The sequence below is a fragment of the Myotis lucifugus genome, unplaced genomic scaffold (assembly GCF_000147115.1).
Source record: "Myotis lucifugus unplaced genomic scaffold, Myoluc2.0 scaffold_2, whole genome shotgun sequence".
NCBI classification, from domain to species: domain Eukaryota; kingdom Metazoa; phylum Chordata; class Mammalia; order Chiroptera; family Vespertilionidae; genus Myotis; species Myotis lucifugus.
In genome coordinates, this window is record NW_005871050.1 from 14,124,897 (window position 1) to 14,143,977 (window position 19,081).

At 39.5% G+C, this 19,081-nt stretch overlaps 1 protein-coding gene across 4 annotated transcripts in view; it reads right to left on the reverse strand.

Moving 5' to 3' along the window:
* Positions 1 to 14,040: 14,040 nt before the first annotated feature.
* Positions 14,041 to 19,081, reverse strand: part of GRIA3 (glutamate ionotropic receptor AMPA type subunit 3) — a 325,805-nt gene continuing 320,764 nt past the window's right edge. For 2 of the 4 annotated variants that reach the window (XM_023758256.1, XM_023758263.1), the window contains exon 16: positions 14,332 to 16,223. The gene's annotated coding sequence lies outside the window, so the exon portion shown is untranslated. Of the gene's footprint in view, positions 16,224 to 16,623; positions 16,678 to 19,081 lie in introns of all 4 variants that reach the window. The other 2 variants (XR_001348947.2, XM_006082142.3) reach the window with 2 other exon arrangements.

Genomic DNA, 19,081 nt, shown 5'->3' on the forward strand with positions numbered 1-19,081 from the left:
ACCTCTTCTCACCACCTCTACTACTACTACCCTGGTCCAAGCCATCATCTCTCTCACATGGATTATTGCATAGTCTTCTAAATGTTTTCCTGTCTCCTGTCCTGGTCTTCTAAAGTCTATTTTCAATATAGCAGCCAGATGACCCTTTCAAAGCTTAAGTCAAATCATATCACTTCTCTGATTGAATGCCCCAATAGACCCCATATTCTCAGAGTAAAACCTCAAGTCTTTAGGGGATTTATAAATCTCTCTGTGACCTCACTGACTTCATTTCCTATTTCTCTCACCTCTTATTTCTCACTCTACTCTAACTTACTTCTTTGCTGCTTCTGAAACACACCAGGCATGCTCCCACCTCAGCCTTTGCTTACTATTCCCACTGCCTGCAATCATCTTCCCCTAGATATCTGCAGAGATCATTTACCACCTAAGGTCTCTGTTTAAATGCTGAACATAGCAGCTTTGTGCAAGTCATTTCTTTAGGAATGTGATCTCAGAAATCAGGAGTAAGGGGAAAGGGAAGCAAAACAGGGAAGGAGGGAGTGCTGATATAAGTTTAGGTTATAGAGTTGACCACAGCTTTATGAGATTATTTTCTCAATCCTCCTGGATATCTGACAAGACTTATGAAATGTGTCTCAACACCATTTTCTGAGAGTTAGAGAGGAAAAAGCATTTCTCCATCGGCTTTCAATTTCCACATGCAGGACTGGCCAACACAATTTGTGTGACCCAGTGCAAAATGAAAATGCAGTGCCCCCTGTGCTAGTTGGGTCAAAAGAAGAACTCAGCAATGTTACTAGTCCTCTCTTTATTCCCCCATAGCTCTATTTTTCCCTATTCCAAAGGACCTAGAGAAAGGTATAAGCACTACCTAGCATAATCTGTACCTCCATGGGGTGATAGCATTACTATATTGGGGGATGAACAATGCAGTTTTTCATGCTTATTCTTCCTCATGTCTGTGACTTTTCTTAGAGTGCTGTCTTCCTTCCTCTAGTTTGTGGTTTTGGTTGGGTGATGGGTGTTGACTTGAAAAATGACATGCTATCATAGAACTTGTGCTGAAGACAGCTCTTATTCCCAGTGGTTGTTTTGAGTATGCGAACAGCAAATATAAGGATGGTCTTGGCTTTTCATCTGTGGTTGATTACTGAAATATGTTCTTCCTTTCTTTCTATGAACATGGTGCATGGGTATACCTTCTACCGTCCTTTGTGGAGTATGTTTATCCATTTGACTAAATCTTCCTAGTGGAATGAGAATGGAAGTGATGTGTATCACTTCCAGGCCTTAAGAAAGTGTATATGGCATGGCTAGTGTGGATCAGTGGTTGTGTCAACCCTTGAACAAGGAGGTCATGGTTTGATTCCAGGTCAAGGCACATGCTCAGGATGTGGGCTTGATCCTCAGTAGGGGACATGCAGGAGGCAGCTGATTGATGGATTCTCTCTCATCATTGATGTTTCTATCTATCTCTTCCTCTCCTTTCATCTCTCTGAAATCAATACAAAACATATCTAAAAAATAAGAAAGTGAATATTCTTCCTCCATGCTATTACCCATGACAACCTGACTTGAACCAAACAGATGAAATCAAGGATGGAGGGGCGCTCCCATGAAAGGAAACCAGATCCCTAAATGACAGTGGATCAGAGCTGCTTTGCTTACCTAGACTATGTACTTACATCACAAATATTATGAGGCAAATATATAAACTCATTAAAAAAAATCACTGTATTGTTAGTACTGTTTTTTATAGAAGCTCATCATTTGTCCTAAAACACTGTAAATATGCTCTATGTGTACTCATACCAAAGCCCCAAATTCAAGTTCCTACAATTTTTGCTGCAGTTAAATATGTGGTTATAAAGGCAAGCTTCAGTATACCTATAAAGAGAGACTGAGTTATTTCCATGGTGGGAATATTTGCACAGATGTAGTCATAATATCACTTGTCCTTCTGGAGTGGAATATGACCTGGCCAAAATCAGGGATCAGAATGAACTTAGAGTCAAGGATGCAGTCTGCCTACGGAAAGCCCAGCTGATCTATACTGGGACTGAATCTATCAAGACTGTAGTCTCATTAACAACAAACGCAAATCAATTGAGCTAATGATCCCAGGAGAAGAAAACCTGCGAGTGTGATAAGTTGTTTTCTTGAAAAACAGTGAAACAAATCCTTTACAATTTTCTTTTTTTTCCTTTTTTAATTGATTAAGATATTACATATATGTCCTTATCCCCCCATTACTCTCCCCCACCCCCCGCTTATGCCCTCACCCCCATGGTGTCTGCCTCCATTGGTTATGCTTATATGCATGCATACAAGTCCTTTGGTTGATCACTTCCCATTACCCCCACTCTCTCCTACCTTCTCTCAGTGGTTGGACAGTCTAATCGATGCTTCTCTGTCTCTGGATTTGTTTTTTATTCATCAGTTTATGTTGTTCATTATATTCCACAAATGAGTGAGATCACGTGATATTTACCTTTCTCTGATTGGCTTATTTCACTTAGCATAATGCTCTCCAGTTCCATCCATGTTGTTTCAAATGGTAAGAATTACTTCTTTTTTACAGCAGCATATTATTCCATTGTATAGATGTACCACAGTTTTCTAATCCATTCATCTACTGATGGGCACTTAGGCTGTTTCCAAATCTTAGCTATGGTAAATTGTGCCGCTATGAACATAGGGGTGCATATATCCTTTCTGTTTGGTGTTTCTAGTTTCTTGGGATATATTCCTAGAAGTGGGATCACTGGGTCAAATGGGAGTCCCATTTTTAGTTTATTGAAGAAACTCCATACTGTTCTCCAGTCTGCATTCCCACCAGCAGTGCACGAGGGTTCCTTTTTCTCTGCATCCTTGCCAGCACTTATCATTTGTTGATTTGTTGATGATAGCCATTCTGACAGGTGTGAGATGGTACCGCATTGTTGTTTTGATTTGCATCTCTGGGATGATTAGTGACTTTGAGCATGTTTTCATATGTCTCTTGGCCTTCCTTATGTCCTCTTTCGAAAAGTATATATTTAGGTCTGTTGTTCATTTTTTGATTGGGTTGTTTATCTCCCTTTTGTTAAGTTGTATGAGTTCCCTATAAATGTTGGAGATAAAACCCTTATTGGTGATAACATTGGCAAATATGTTCTCCCATGCAGTGGGCTTTCTTATTGTTTCGTCCTTTACAATTTTAATAAAAGATCCTAGATATAGAAAAGAAAAGTCACATTTTTGTCCTAATTTGATTCTATGGGTACTAAAGATTGTATTCTGTGGGAAATTTCATTTGAATGGTTTATTAGAGCTTCAGATTTTCCTGACAAAGAAAAGTAGGGTTGTTAAGGAGTTGCCAAGCCTCAAAGACACTTGATATAAGGTATTCTGAGTCGTCATGGTACAGAAAAGCCATCCTTTCTTTAGGTGGCTAGAAATGGAATCTTTTGTCTTCCTAGAAAGTCACAGAAGGCCTTTGTTGATTTCATGAAAGAGCAGAATTGTGCGTTTAAAAAACATCAGCTGTGTCGCCTCCTTGAAGACACAGAAATGCGCACACTTTAAACATGAAAGAGTGTGAATTATTTTAGCTTAAAGTTTAAAGGGTGATCTTAGAAACAGTTCCTTAGCAAAAAAGATTTACTCCTTTTTATGATTGGGGGGATAGGAGATGAAACTACACAAAGAGTTAAGCCCATGTAAGAATTAAATATTTATTTGCCTTCTAAAGGAAATTGAAGCAATAAATCATAAAAATTTATTTGAAAAAAGTTTTTGAAAATCACTTTTCATCTCTTTCAAGGGGGAAAAAGCTACCATCTGGTTAGCACCAGGTGGTATGAAGTAATTGACTGAAGTTTTCCAAATAGGCAGCATGTATTTTGAATTAGGTGGGAACTGTTTCTGTATATTATTCCTGAAATGGAATGCTGTTCTCTCAGGTATGGAGTAACCAGAGGGGATTGAACCCACAACCAAGGTACGTACCCCTGCCTGGAATTGAACCTGTAACTGGAATTGAATCCGGGACCCTTCAGTCCAAGGGCTGATGCTCTATCCACTGAGCCAAACCAGCTAGGGCTTATAATACTAGTCTTAATTTTTGTGGTAGTTTTTTTTAAAAAAACAGCTTTATTGAAGTATAATTGATGTTAAACACTGCATATGTTTAATGTATACAATTGATGAGTTTGTACCTATGCATACACCCATGATACTATCACTCCAATCAAGGTAATAAAACATCCATTACTTCCAAAAGTTCCTTTGTATCCCTCATTTTTTTTGTTGTGATAAAAATGCTTCAAATGAGAATCATGGGTGTTCTGAGTGTTCAGCGGAGGAGAGCTCTTCTTACTGATCTACAGAGAGCTTCTTCCAGAAATATTATTTAAGCATTAAAACCACATCTTTTTAAATAACAAAAGTGTACCTGTGGTCACCTCTGGCATATGCCTGGATGTCAGAAGTACTAGGAATAACAGATGACAATCACGTTCTAGAAACATTCATGACGAAAATTGTTACAAACCTTAAATACTGAGGAAGATGTGAGCCTGTAATTTCGAGGACTCTTCAGTTCCTAAATGACCTTTCTGTTGGATATCCTTTTTACTATATTTTTGATCATTTATATGAATAGCCTAACAAGTGCATTCCATTAGCTAGGTATTTTTAATAAGGTCAAAATGTTCTAAAATATTACCTTATAAAAACTGAATTCCTAAGAATCAATATGTCTTCAGTAGTGTTCAGGTGAAAAGAATATTCTTTTCATTAGTTAAGAGGCACAAAGGAATTGGAAGAAAATTTTAAGTGTTTTGAACACTTTGGATTATTGGTCCTATCAACTCAACATCTTATTTACTCTAAAATAAGACTTTCCAGTACACATTAAAATGTTTATAATTTTCTCTCATTAGAAGATTTTTAAAATCTAAAACCAGAATCATCTTTTCTTATTAGGTTAATTGATAATACTGCCGTGTTTCTACCAATGAGAGAGAACAGTGTAAAAAATAAATGCTGATTTAGTTAAAAAATGCTTCAAATAAGATCCACCCTCTTAAAATTTCAAGTGCACAATACTGTGTTTTTAACTATAGTCACTGTGTTGTATAGAAGACTTCTAGAACTTACTCACCTTGCATAACTGAAACTTTATACCCATCGAACAATCACTTCCCATTTTCCTCTCCTCCAACCCTTGGTAACCACCATTCTATTCTCTGCTTCTATGAGTTTTACTATTTTATTTTTTTAAAATTAAATTAAAAAGATTTCATCACCATTTATCCCCTCTATGACCTTTTCCACCTCCAGAGTTTGACTATTTTAGATACCTCTTGAGACTGGCTTATTTCACTGAGAGTAATACCCTCAAGGTTCATTCATGTTCTTACAAACTGTATAATCTCCTCTCACACAAAGTAGCTGGCCATGTGCATATCCTATAGTTCTGTCCATTGGGTATTTTTCTGTTCTCCATTGTCTTTCAAGGTTAACCCTGAGTGAAGCTGTATTGTAGCCACTTTCCATTTTTTACTTGTACCCTTATGTCAAGCAAACCATCTGCAAACCAAATTCAGGATTTTTCTTCCTCCTTTAGCTGGTTATATGGGAGCCTGACAGTATGGCCACCAGTGTGAGATGAGCGAGTGGTGCTGGTGTAGCTATAGTGGGTGACATGAGAGTCTGGGCTAACTTCTCATGCAGCTGACTTGTGTTTTAGTGTGGTCCTCTTTGGGTTCCTCTTGTTTGGGAATCTCTGTGCTTCCTGGACTTGTAAGTCTATTTCTTTCACCAGGTAGGGGAAGTTTTCTGCTAATATTTTTTCAAATAGGTTTTTGATATCTTGCTCTCTCTTTTCTTCTGGAACCCCCATAATTCGAATATTGGTACAATTGAAGTTGTCCCAGAGGCTCCTTACATTATCTTCATATATATATTTAAATTTGCATTTTTTTTATTGTCTAAAGTTTTGCATATGTCTCCTTTTCCCCCAACTGACCCCACACCAGCCATTCCCACCCCAGGCAAGCCCCAAATGCCCCAGTGTCTGTGTCCATTGTTACACTATCTTCATATTTTTGAATTCTTATTTCTTTTTGCTTTTCTGGTTGGGTGTTTTTTGCTTCCTCATATTTCAAATCGTTGATTTGATTCTTGGAATCCTCTACACTACTGTTGAATCCCTGTATATTTTTCTTTATTTCAGTCAGTGTATGCTTAATTTCTGAATGTTCCTTTTTCATTTTTTTGGCATTCTCACTAAGATCCTTGAAAGTCTCACTAAGTCCCTTGGAGATTTCCAGAAGATTCTTGAGTAACCTTTTAACTGTGGTTTTGAACTCTATATTCAGTAGTTTGCTTTCTTCCATTTTTTTCATGTGTGACATGTTTCTTTGTCTCTGCATTTTGACTGCTTCCCTGTACTTGTTTCTATGTATTGGGTAGCTGCTAAGTCTCCTTGAGTTTATAGAGTGACCTTGTGTAGTAGGTGTCCTGTAGGGCCCAGTGGCTCAGCATCCCCAGTCACCTGAGCTAGGAACTCTAGGTGCACCCCTTTGTGGGCTGTGAGCACAGTCTTGTTGTAGTTGAAATTTGATTGCTGTTGGTGTTACTGGGAGGAATTGACCTCCAGGCCAATTGGCTATGAGGACCAGCTGTGATTACAGTGGGAGAGCTGCTGTGCAGGAGACACCCTTATGGAGCAGGACTTGCTTCAGTGGGGCTTTGGTGCTCACTGAGTCTTTTCCTTGAGTGTGTCACTTATGGATGTGAAGAGTTGTAATCTGGTATGATCTGACACTGACCACTGGGTACACTGGCTCTTGGGTTTCCAGGGAGGTGCAAAGTTAGCCACTGCCTGGGGTCACCCAGCAGGATCTCCAGAGAGTTCTGCAGATTCCTCCTCTTTGTATTGGGTTTGGAAGTGCCCAGATGAGGCCTGGCTATGAAGCAAGGCAGGTTGATGCTGGTGCCGGGTCTTGGGCCTTTTATTGGTATGTTTTGTGACTTCCTGACCCAGCTGCAGCGTGTTTGAGAGATTTTAGCCTAAACAAGGACAGGCCATTCATATGCAGCAGCTGCTGCAGACAGCTTGGGTGGGGTTGTAAATTGGATGAGGTGAGATCTTAGGGAATCACCAGGCTGAGCAAACAGAAATGGCTGCTGCCAGTCAGCCCTGTGACCAGGGAGGTCCCAGCATAGAAACAATGATCACTGCAAGCATCTCTGTCTGGGAGAAAGCCTCCCCCAAGTTCCTGACCTGATGCTAGACAAATGTATCCCTCAGAGCCTCACCCTGGTGCTGGAGCTCAGAGGAAGCAGGACCTTGTAAGTTCAGTTCATGGTGCTGGCCTTTTAAGAGGAACAGCTGGGTCTCCAGCAGCCTGTGTCACTGAGCCCCAGTCTGCACTGGTTTTTACAGCCCATAGGTACAGGGACTTATTTTCTCAGCTCTGGGATCCTGGGCTTGGCTTCTGGTGTGGGGCTGGGACCCCTTGCTCCTCACCAGCGGCTTCTGCAGGGATGATCTCCCTCCCAATTAAAAAAGTGGTACACGTGGGTGTCAGACCCTGTGCATCTCCTACCAGTCTCAGTGTGCTTTCTTCTTCTCTAGTTGTAGGACTTCAATTCAGCCAGATTTCAGGTGGTTCTGGATGATGGTTATTCTATATTTTAGTTGTAGTTTTGATGTGGTTGTGGGAGGCGGCAAGTACAGGTGTTCACCTACGCTGCCATCTCCCATGCATTTTAAATGCTTGAATCATTTCACCAACTAGCACATCCTTTCTACTGGCACTTTCTTCCCAAAAGACCACAGCTAAAAGCTTTAACAACTGGTTTGCCTTGTGCCATGAGCTGTATGTATACAACTTTTCACCTAGTAGTGAGAAATTCAGTCCCAAAACGCCATCTGTGACCTATTTTCTTGGACTCCTTCTGGTACCAAATGTCACAGGTTGAACTCTTAGAGAAACAGGTACTGAAAGGAGTTAGGAGTGCAAAAGGTTAATTAGAGAATAACACCTGTTAAGGAATAGGGAAGAAGAAGCAGAGTTGAGCCACCAGAATGGGATGTGGACCTGAAAAAGTCTTTGCCACCTGAGGGGGCTTTTTGGAGCAAAGATTGCTCATTAGAGAAGTCTTACACTGGGTGAAAATGGCTAGGCTTTTGTACCACTGCTTTGCTTGGTCATTATCTGGGGTTATTCTGAGAGGGTCTGACTTTGATTATAACCATTTTGCTCAGTCATTGGCTGTGGGATGACCCAACAAGAGTGTGACCTTGTTTCAAAAGCTGAGGCAGATTCTGAAGTTGCTAACAGCTGGAGGCTTGGCAGTAAATCCTTTCTTGAAGGGGGTATAAGAGGTATATAACTTTGTATATCATGTGGACTGAGTATAACACTACTGTGTATGAGCTGAATGTGTCTGTTTAGACTAAAATTTATATTGCCCATTCACTATCCAATGGCTGAGTCTTAAAACGAGTAGATTTGCACATCTGACTGTCCTATGAGTGAATTACCTTGATAGAGTGCAGTAAATTGGGGTATTGGCCAAGGAGGGTGCCAATAGGAGTGGCAATAGTGATTAGTACAGGGGATACTCCACATCCAAAGGAAATTGAGGGCTTGGTTGCCTGGATGATGGGCTTCTTTTGGGAGAAGAAAGACATTGAATGGCCAGGCTGTGGAAAACTGCCTTTGCTGATGGGTCAATAATGTAGAAAGTAGACATCTTTGGACAGAAGGTATGAGATTTTTCATTTTTATTTTGTAGAGTATTAGATGGCACTTCCTCTCTGTCCTCAACATTACTTCCTAAGTTATGCCTCTGGTTTTTTCCCACTCCCACATTTCATTTATTTTGTTTCATTCATTCATTTGTTAATGAAATATTTACAACTCTGTTTCAGTTCTGGAAATGACTAAGAGAAACTCTGCTTATGGCCTTAGCCCATGATCTAGTAGGTAAGATGATATATCATTATAATGCTATGAAAGAAGTAAGAACTACTGAGATAGGAACATGGAGGAAGATTCTCTAACTCAGACCTGTGGGGAGAGGATAGACACGGAAAGCTTCCCAGAGAAAATTATGCCAGTTTGGTCTTAAAGACAGAGTATGAAATAGTTAGACATAAAAGTGAGGGAAAGGAGATTCCAGGCAGGTAAGAAGCATGTGCAAAAACATGGAAGCATGAAAACAGATGGCAAAGCCAGAAATTTTAAGTTGTTAAGTATAATTGGGTCTTAGTGGATATTTGTGATAGAGTGGAGAATGGAGGTAAAGGAGTGGTAAACAATAAGGCTGAAGACATGGGTAGCAGGCAGATTATGAAGGGCTTTTTGTGAAAAACAAAAGGCATTTACTCTTCTGCCAAAGGGCAATTGGGACTCATTTGATGCCGAAGAGTGATGGGGTGAGGAAAATCACTCTGGCTGCAATATGAAGGAAGAATTGGAGGGACACAGACTAGAAACAAGAGGGACAGGTAAGAGGCTATTGCTTTAGCCATACAGAGTGTTACAAACTCAAACAAAGATAGGGATTCATAGAAGTAGATAGATTTCAGAGATCAAAAAAGCAGAATAACCAGGATTTGAGTGACGGTAAGCATGAGGGAGGGAGCTGGCAAGGTTGATTATCAGGTTTCTGGAGTGGGTGAATGGGTTTATGTTGGTGATTGACCCCCGTCCCGTGGCTCAATCTTTTGTGGCAATGGCAAGGGGAAGGAAAAAAAATCTAGAGAATTGGCTGTTTAGAGTACTCTGTACACTTATACAAATATACATACTTGGATATATACAAATATATATCTCTCAAATGCGTCCATCCCTTCATTTTTGTTCTTTCTTTTATTGCATCCAGGTTCCAAACAACATCTCCCTCAGGTGATCAGAACCATCTCCTTATATTATGCTTCAGGGTGTGGTTTCCAGGTCTTTGGCTAGCTTGTTTGGAGTTTGCATATTCTTTCTTTGGTGATAACACTCGTTGATTTTCTTCCACATGAGTGTAAACCATATTATGATTCTGGGATCCAAAAGATAAAAAGAATCATATGCTTACTTTTCACTATATCTTATAGCTATGCAAGTTGATGTGTTTATGGGATAAGATGCCTCTTGACTTACTAAGTGATTAATCCTGACTAAACCATTGTAAGTTGAAAATATTGTAAGTTGAAATGTATTTACTAGCCCTGGAAAAGATTAAAATCCAAAATTTAAAGTACAGTTTCTACTGAATATGTATCACTTTTGCACAATCATAAAGCTGAAAAATTTTAAGCGGAATCACCATAAATTCGGGATTATCTGTATTGGTTTGGAGCTCAGGAGAGAGTTTTGAGATGGAAATGGACACTTGAGAACAATCATAGTACAAATAGAAATGGAAACCTTGGTATAGCACCATGGGAGAATGTACAAAGTGAGACGAGAGGAATAAACATGGTGGAACTCAGGAGAACATTGATATAAAGAGAGAAGAGGAGACCAGAAAGCAGAAGAAAAATTAGCAGCAGCAGGCTAGGGAGAAAACCAGGGGTAGGGCTGTCACAGAAGTCAAAGGAATAGGGAATAAAAAAATATATGTTTTTTGGTTGTTTCTTTAATGTAATTTTTTATTGATTTCAGAGAGGAAGGAAGAGGGAGAGAGAGATAGAAATATCAATGATGAGAGAGAATCATTGATCAGCTGTCTCCTGCATGGCCCCCACTGGGGATTGAGTCTGCAACCTGGGCATGTGCCCTGACCGGGAATCAAATCCTGACCTCCTGGTTCACAGGTCGATGCTCAACCACTGAGCAACACCAGCCAGGCATAAATAGAGATTTTTGAGATGGGAGAGATTAATAGCACCAAATTCTAGAAAGAGGTCAAATAAGCTAATGACTATCAAGTAAGGTAAAGTAGGAGTTGCCAAGCTTATTCTGTAAAGATTAAGTTAGTAAATATTTTAGGCTTTTTGGGAAATACTGTTGCAACTACTCATCTCTGCCAGTGGAGGGCAAAAGCAGCCACAATAATATGTAGATGAATGAGAGTGGTATGTTCCAATAAAACTTTATTAACAAAAACAGGTGGTGGGTCTGATTTAGCCTATGGGCTAAAGTCTGCCATTCTTTGCTATAAAGTATAGATTACAGTTTATTGATGACTTTGGGCAGTTTCTATAGGATGGTGGGGCAGTACAATAATTGTGGAAGAGGAGATAGGATGTAACAAGATTTTCTAAAGCTACACTGTAAATGGGGGAAAATGGAGGCCTCAGATGGCTTCCCCAGGTTTGAGAGTGTTCCCAGTTGTTCAGGAAAACTAGCACTCTTATGGGGGAAGACTGCAACGTTGTTGGAAATATTTGCAAAATTTCTCCCCCTGTCTGCCTACATTCAAGATTCCTGTGAGCTGCTGCCAGAGCTTTAATTGACTTGTTCAGGCTTAATGAATATTTATTAAGAAAAATTTAAATCAACCATTTGCTACAAGATTGAAACTTAATGAAACCACTGCGGGGGCAATTTTGTCAAAGCTGCTGACATGGGGAGAGGATTATTTCCTAGGCTGTCATTACAGGTTCTTTTGTACTTTTATAGCTTATGCATCATGAGTTAATAAATAAGCAAATACCTCCTGCTCAGAGGATGGGCAGGCTGTCAAGAATGTGGACATTCTGAAGTTCTCAGTAGCTAGAGGCTTACAGGGGCTGGATATAACTCCTCAGTTGAAAAGGCTCACAGCTTTTGAGGCACAAAGAGAAATTCAGTTAAGCTCCAGGCTAAGGGGAAAGCATAGATGATAAGGTAACAAACTTGGCTCCTGCTCTCAGGGGGTTTTCAGTCTTGCTGACAAGGTAGATGATGACTTGAAAGAATCTGAATCCATTCATGCCCAATGCTGTGCTCAGAGAAAGAACTATAAGAAATCCAAATGAAGACTTTCCCTCTGCCCCTTCCTAATAAAATCAAGTGGAGCCTAACTGAATTTAATTGGCAAGTTGTCCAAGTTTTTTGACAGTCATTGTCATTGTAACCAAACATCACCTGGACAAGTGCTCTATTGACAGAATGAGACCAAAGAAACATTCTCATTTTGTGCATAGGAGGAGCATGCTATTTGAAGTTCAAGGTCTTTTTGCAAATCTGGTTGGTGAGTCTGACTCTATGTGTAAACAAGATATATAGCCACCTATAGTCTAATATGAGACAGACTAAAAGTACCCCCTTTGCGTCTCCTTTTCTCTAAGGAGACAAAAAACACACAAATCCCACCTAAACCTCAACTGTACTTCACCATCATCTACCACAGTACCTGAGATTAGCTTCTCCTTTGGGGTAAGGAAGTAGAGTTCCTGCTAAAATATAAATCTATTATTTTGGAAGATCTGGGGACATATTTGGTATAGTAAGTCCTCACTTAATGCTGTTGATTGGTTCTATGATATTAAGCAAAACAATGTATAATGAAACTATAAGCTAATTGATATAAACAAGAGTTAAGTTTCACTCAGCCAGGGTGGCTCAGTGGTTGAGCATTGACCTATGAACCAGGAAGTCACAGTTCAATTCCTGGTTAAGTCACATGCCTCAGTTTTGGGCTCGATCCCCAGTCGGAGGTGTGCAGGAGGCAGCCAATCAATGATTCTCTCTCTTCATTGATATTTCTATCTCTCTCTTCCTCTCTGAAATCAATAAAAATATATTTTAAAAAAGAGTTAAGTTCCAACAGCATCTCATTAATGTTAAATGAAACAAATTGAACAAAATAATGTTAATCAAAGACTTGCTGTACCTGAACTGACTTCATCAGGCATCATTAGAGGGGATCATCAAGGGGATCATCACTCTAATCTAGTCATTGAATCTACTCCCTAGATAATCAAGTTCTCTTCTGGTGGGACTGCCAGAAAAGCAGTTGAAGGAAAGCAGTTGAGTTTTAAAGTGCAAGTCATTTACCAGCTAATGGACATTTCAGAGGACATTGAAAATGGCAGTAATATGCTGAAGCCCACAGGCCAAATCAGCTACAGTGTGTTATATCAGCCTAATACTTCAGAATCTTCTAAGAATTTTCCTTTCCCGCATCAATTTGTCTTCCTCTCCAAGGTCTTGTGTTCCTTGTTCTCTTGCTCCCTAACTCCAGATATCGTTCTTCCTTTATCTCTTTAGCATCTCAACTCCACTCTTCTTTTCTTAGTTGCAAACTATCCCCTTTCCTTTTCTCCTATCATTATCCCCTGTTTTCTGTAGTGATCATAGTATAAATCTTCTTTATATTTAAACACTTGCTTTATTTATTGGATAAAACTATATTCCATTTTTAGTATCTACAAATCAGATTAGATAATTAACCTTTGCTTCTTTCTCAGAAATAATTTAAAGTCAGTATATCCCTAAGTTCATTATTCTTCCCTCACTCTAGATCAGAGACCCTTGGTGGAGTAAAGATTTTCCAATAGAATATTAAGTTATTGTCAGTAATTAAGACAGCAGTGCAAAACTCAGCTAATTAACTAAGTACTAGGACATATGCTTTGTGATTATGTGGGAAAGGAATTAGAAGTGTTTTTGAGGTTTATCAGTCCTAAGTTTGTGCACATTCATGAGCGATCATATCTGGAAATGGGAGGATTGGACCAAAGTTAGAGTCAAGAAAAGTCTCTGAGGAGAGAATCCCAAAGGGTGGAGGAGGCAGATAGTGGGAACGGAAGGCCCTGAAATCAAACTTTCTTCCTTTGCATATGAACCGAGGTCCTGCTTATTGCTGTTTGTAGACACCATCTCACTGTTAGTGATCCTGACAAACCTAATCTAGAGTTTGGTGGTACCGTTCCACTTAGGTGAAGGGGTCTGAGTCTGACTGCAGCTGCAGTTGGGGTGGGGAGAGGCATAATCCTTTGTGAAAATCATCAGTAAGGTGACTTACATTGGCAAAGCTTCTGGTGGGAAGGAAATTAGTGAGTAATTACTTCTTGCCATCTGCATCCAAGCCAATTTTACACAAAGCACAGAAACAGAATTCTTTCTTTACAATTTTATTTACAAAATGTATTAAAACTTTGTACAATACCTCATGGCAATGAGGCTCCGTAATTTGTACCCATACATGCAATTTATGCTTTTACAGCCATTAGTTTGCTTGGCAATTTTTCTGTTCACTGAAGTACAGCTTTAACAACAAAAAGAAAAGACTTGGAAAAATAATCCTCAAGTGACTACCGCCAAACTCCCATAGCTTGAAGTTAGTAGCAGAAATTTGAAGCAATCAATGTTTTTTTTTAAACATGCAAATTTTTAAAAAATAACAAACCAATTTACCCGCCTCTTCATTCCCAATTAAGTTTCTCTCTGAAAAACTGATTTGAATCAATAAACATACATTTCTTTTTATACAGTGCCTATTAAAACATTTGTGTGTAGGTAGGTTGGTTTGTTTTATGTTAACTTCATATTCGCACAGCATTAGCTTCCTGCGCTGGAACATTATAGCATTCAGAAGTTGAAAATTACAGTTTCATGAAAACAAAACAAAAACACAACAGCTTTCTTTTTTTTGTTCAATACCATTTAAAATTTGACAGATAAGTTATTCACTTATGACACACTTTTTTGGAATGAAAGTTTATATTACACTTTTCTAGAAACATTTTGTTGGAACGAGACTTCTTCCTTTCTTTTCTGAAGACAAGAGCAAATTTTCAGCAAGTCAACTAAGCATCTAAAGGTCACACTTGGGAAATAAATTCGAGCTCTTAGTTTTTACAGTCTGGAAACTTCCCAATGCATGTCACTGATGAGAGCAAACTATTGAACTACAGAAAGCATACATCGTTATATAGGAGGTAATTAGTGAGCGACTATTTCCTCTGACTGTTCTGATGATGCCATTGGCAGGTACACAATTAGTGACTTGATAGCCCGCGGAGCAGCGGAACGATCTTCTTAGAGAGTCAGTAGAGACACTGCTCCAAGCAAGGACCTGGGAGTGATGCTGAGGCCCTCAGTTTAGCAGTAGGTTTCGGAATGCATTTTATTCTTTGCAAACTAGAAAAGGACACATGCAGTCTGACGGAGAGCTGCGGGCTGTAACAGGCAACAGCTGGTAAGACAGACCTAGCAAGAGTAAAGTCAGATTGAGATCTGTGGTCTGAATCCACTGGCTTGCCTTGCAACGCAGTACTGTCTCCGTGATGTACACTTGAAAGGCATACTTAGCAGAGAAAGCAGAGCTAAACACAGTGTTGTTTCTGAGAAAGATATTCTAAACACATTTGGGAGTATAGGCAGCATTTCCCTCACCTCAATGCTAGATACTGAGCTATAGTGACTTAAAATGCACACTGAAGCAAGAAAAACAGATCTGTGAGCTGAAATTCCAGGCTTCTTGAAAAGCCCTAGGGATTCGTTTTAGGGAAGCACCGAGAGGTATGCCTGATCGTGCCCCATCCCTAGCTACACACAAAAGTCAATTTCAAAAACTCTGTTAATCCCTTCACTGAGTGGGAAGTTATCAAAGCATGTTCACGAAACCATTTCAAGAACACAGAGAAGTAACTGTTGAGTCCCTTTTTTTGAAAGTGTTTGAATTTTCTTAAGTGTTGCATTTACATTCTAAAGATATACACATTTCAGCAACGTTGAAAAGAAATAGTGTGCACAGAACTTCATCACCAACAGGAAATACCAAAAACATCTGGTCAGCAGATCCTAGAACAAATGCCAGTCTGTCTTCCCACACACAGGGAGTCAAAGAATTTTTATCAGGAGAAATTATTTTAGCTAAGATGGGCCTATTTGCTGAACTGGAATTTTAAATTTGTGTGTGTGTATTAAAGAACATGGTGTTTAAGTACTGTGCAGTGGTATCAAAGAATGGCTTTTGTTGAATTGACTTTTTTTTAGTAAGATTTTTTTTTTCACATACTGGAATCTTGCATGTCCATTTTTTTGTTGGTTTTTTTGAAATTTTTCTCAAGCAAAGCAAAAAGATTTCAATGATGGTTTGTATTGTTGCAAGTCTCAGAGTGTTCCATAAGGCACTGAAGGAAAAAAAAATCAGTTTTTCCTATTGAAAGGTCATTGCACCATCAGCAATATTCGTGTCATGCCCGACACCAAGGAGAGTGAAATCTGGCTCAGGATCCTTGAAGCAGCCACGTTTTCGGTGATTCCTCTCCTCACATGCCTCTAATGGGAAGGGATCTGAAAAGGCAAGGGGGAAATTTAAATTTGAATGGGCTTTTTTTTAAATTGGAAATTGAGAAGTTTATTATGGCTTACTCTATCTTGGACAAGAACCACGGCTGTTTTCTCAAATTGGCATCTCTGGGGCTGCACCCAGTTTTACTGGTTTTAGGTAACATGTTAGTTTAAATTAATTTACCTTATGCAAATGTTTTTCAACAAGTTAAATTAAGTTCTTTCTCTGCTATGTATTGTACTAAGGAATATATAGGCATTGCATGAAGTCTAACTCAAGACGTTAATCACTTAGGATGTAGGTATACTAGAAAGTCTTAGTAGCATTTAAATATAGATATTCAGGATAACTGCATTTAGGAGTGTATTCTGATTGCAGAACCTGTGACCAAGGACTGTTTACCTGGTACAGAGGGTAAATAGTGTTCTGTGGCTTGCTCGATTGAAATCCATTTGCCTGTGAGAAGAAAATTTGCTGCTCATTGCCAGAAAGGTGACAGCTTATTTCTCTTAATACCTACAACCTTAGTTATTAAAGTCTGAAAATAGTACAGAGACCTTAAAGAGAAAGCACATTTCAGGGAAAGGCCAGAACAGTGAAACCCATGAAGGGGGTTGGCATTCATGGGGTCTTTGCCCTGATATTGTGGGCCTGATGGAGATGTTGATGCCACTCTTCTCTTGGAGCATTAACTAGTGCAGAGGATTCATTTGCTCCTGGTTCTGAAAACTTAAGGTCACTTTCTTGTCTCCTCTTTAATCTCACATCCCTCCTCTTTATCCTTTCCCTCTACACTAATGGACCCTTCTCCTCCTGAGCTAACAATGAATTCTATCCCAAAGGAATGGCATAAAATTTTCTCCTACTGGCCCTGGAATAAAAGTAAGAAGACTGACAAAGATGCACCTGAAGACCAAAAACCAGAGGGCAGAATAACACTAACATGAAAGTGTTAACAAGAAACCTTTTCTTTGGAATGCCCAGATTCCTGAATCATATCTGTCTCAGAAACTTAGATAAATTTCACATCTCTGGTAGAAAGATCCAAGTCTCCTCCTTGGTTCCCATTGACCATAGCTGCATAACTTTGGGAAAGCGACCTAATCTCTCAGTGCCTCTGTTTCCTGCTTTAAAATGGCAATAGATGACATTATCTCGGAGGTAAAAGTCCTTTGGGGACAAATAACATCACTACTCCAGCTATTCCACCTAACAGAGGATCAAGTCTGTAAGCAGGAAAATTTCCCCAGCAAGGATGTCTATGACTAGGCTGCAAAAAGAAGATTGATGACTTTGAAAATGGCTACACGAACAAAGTTAATATTATCTAGGAAGAATATCTTAGAGGAAAAATGGAAATCTTCCTTCACTTTAGCATCTCGAGGTCTTGAAAATGAGGATTTCAAAAATATTTTTGAAGAAACCAAAGAAGCCAGAAGTAGTGCTGAACAGCAATGAAAAAAATTAGAAAATATTTCTTAAAACAATTAGCAGAATTAACCCTAGGGCGCAGTGAATCTGGAACACTTGGCAGTCGGTCACCTGCCAAGCTATGCTTGGGGCCCACACTTCCAGTAGTAGGTCAGTAACCCAGAGAGGCAGCAGGTAGCCTCTTGACTACCTGCCGCTTAGTGGGTGCTGGATCTGGGGCTGAGGCACATGTTCCCATAAGGAGTTTAATAATCCTGACTCTACTCTCACCCATAGAGGACTTCCTCCTCTTTCAAGGATGCCTTTTTATTAATCAGATTTCACCTGGATCACATTTTTTGTAGGTGATTTGTCCTTGAGAATTTTCCCTGAAGAATTACAGGTACCATAAACTCCCAAGGCTGGCTGTGATAATTAGAAATAAAAGTTACACCTCAGGGTGCCTCTTCATTTCTGTGCCCCTGAGTAGACCCTGACAGATCTAGGCCAACACATTGAACTGGAAGTCTAATAATTAGGCAACAAATTAGATATTCCAGAACTTCTTGGGAAATAAAGGATGAATGAATGAAGATCTCACTCTTCACTTAACCAACATTTCCCTAACATTACATCACCAAACTAGCCGAAGACAGCAGAGAGGTTTCTACTCCAGGCTCAACCCGCTTTGTGCCTCTTGACTGGCACATGTAAGGCTTTTTCCAGCATCCTCCGAAGCTTTTTATTTTCTTTTTCATCTGGAGACTTCACAGACTTGGGGGACAGATTTGTTTGCAGAGGCGTTTCCCAGGTTTGCTTTTCATCTGAGGGATGGTTGCCAAGGTGCTAGCTAACTGGGCTGTAACCACATAGGCATCCATGCCAATTAAAATGTGATTTTTGCTTTAATTAGCCTAAGTTTTGCTTCACAAAATGGATCAACCAAGATGACTTAAAGGGAAGCCAGAGAACCAGAAGTTGTGTCAAGTTCATTCCTGTGGCTCTTTTCCCACATTTGATGTCCTGGTCTTCTGCTTTAGAACAGCAACATTCTGCCCAAAGGTTTACTGATCTCAGTTTCTTTCCCTTTCTTTCTTTTCTTTTCTTTTCTTTTCTTCCTTCCTTCCTTCCTTCCTTCCTTCCTTCCTTCCTTCCTTCCTTCCTTCCTTCCTTCCTTCCTTCCTTCCTTTCTTTCTTTTCTTTTCTTTTCTTTTCTTTTCTTTTCTTTTCTTTTCTTCCTTCCTTTCTTTCTTTCTTTCTTTCTTTCTTTCTTTCTTTCTTTCTTTCTTTCTTTCTTTCTTTCTTCCTTCCTTCCTCCCTCCTTCTGCACCAATGTGACACTGTCTCAATGACTATATCTTAATTATAGTCTCCTGCTTATTCCAAACTATTAACTACTTTTGGCTTCTTGACTCTTCCAAACGAACTTATGGAGAAGATTTTTCAAGTT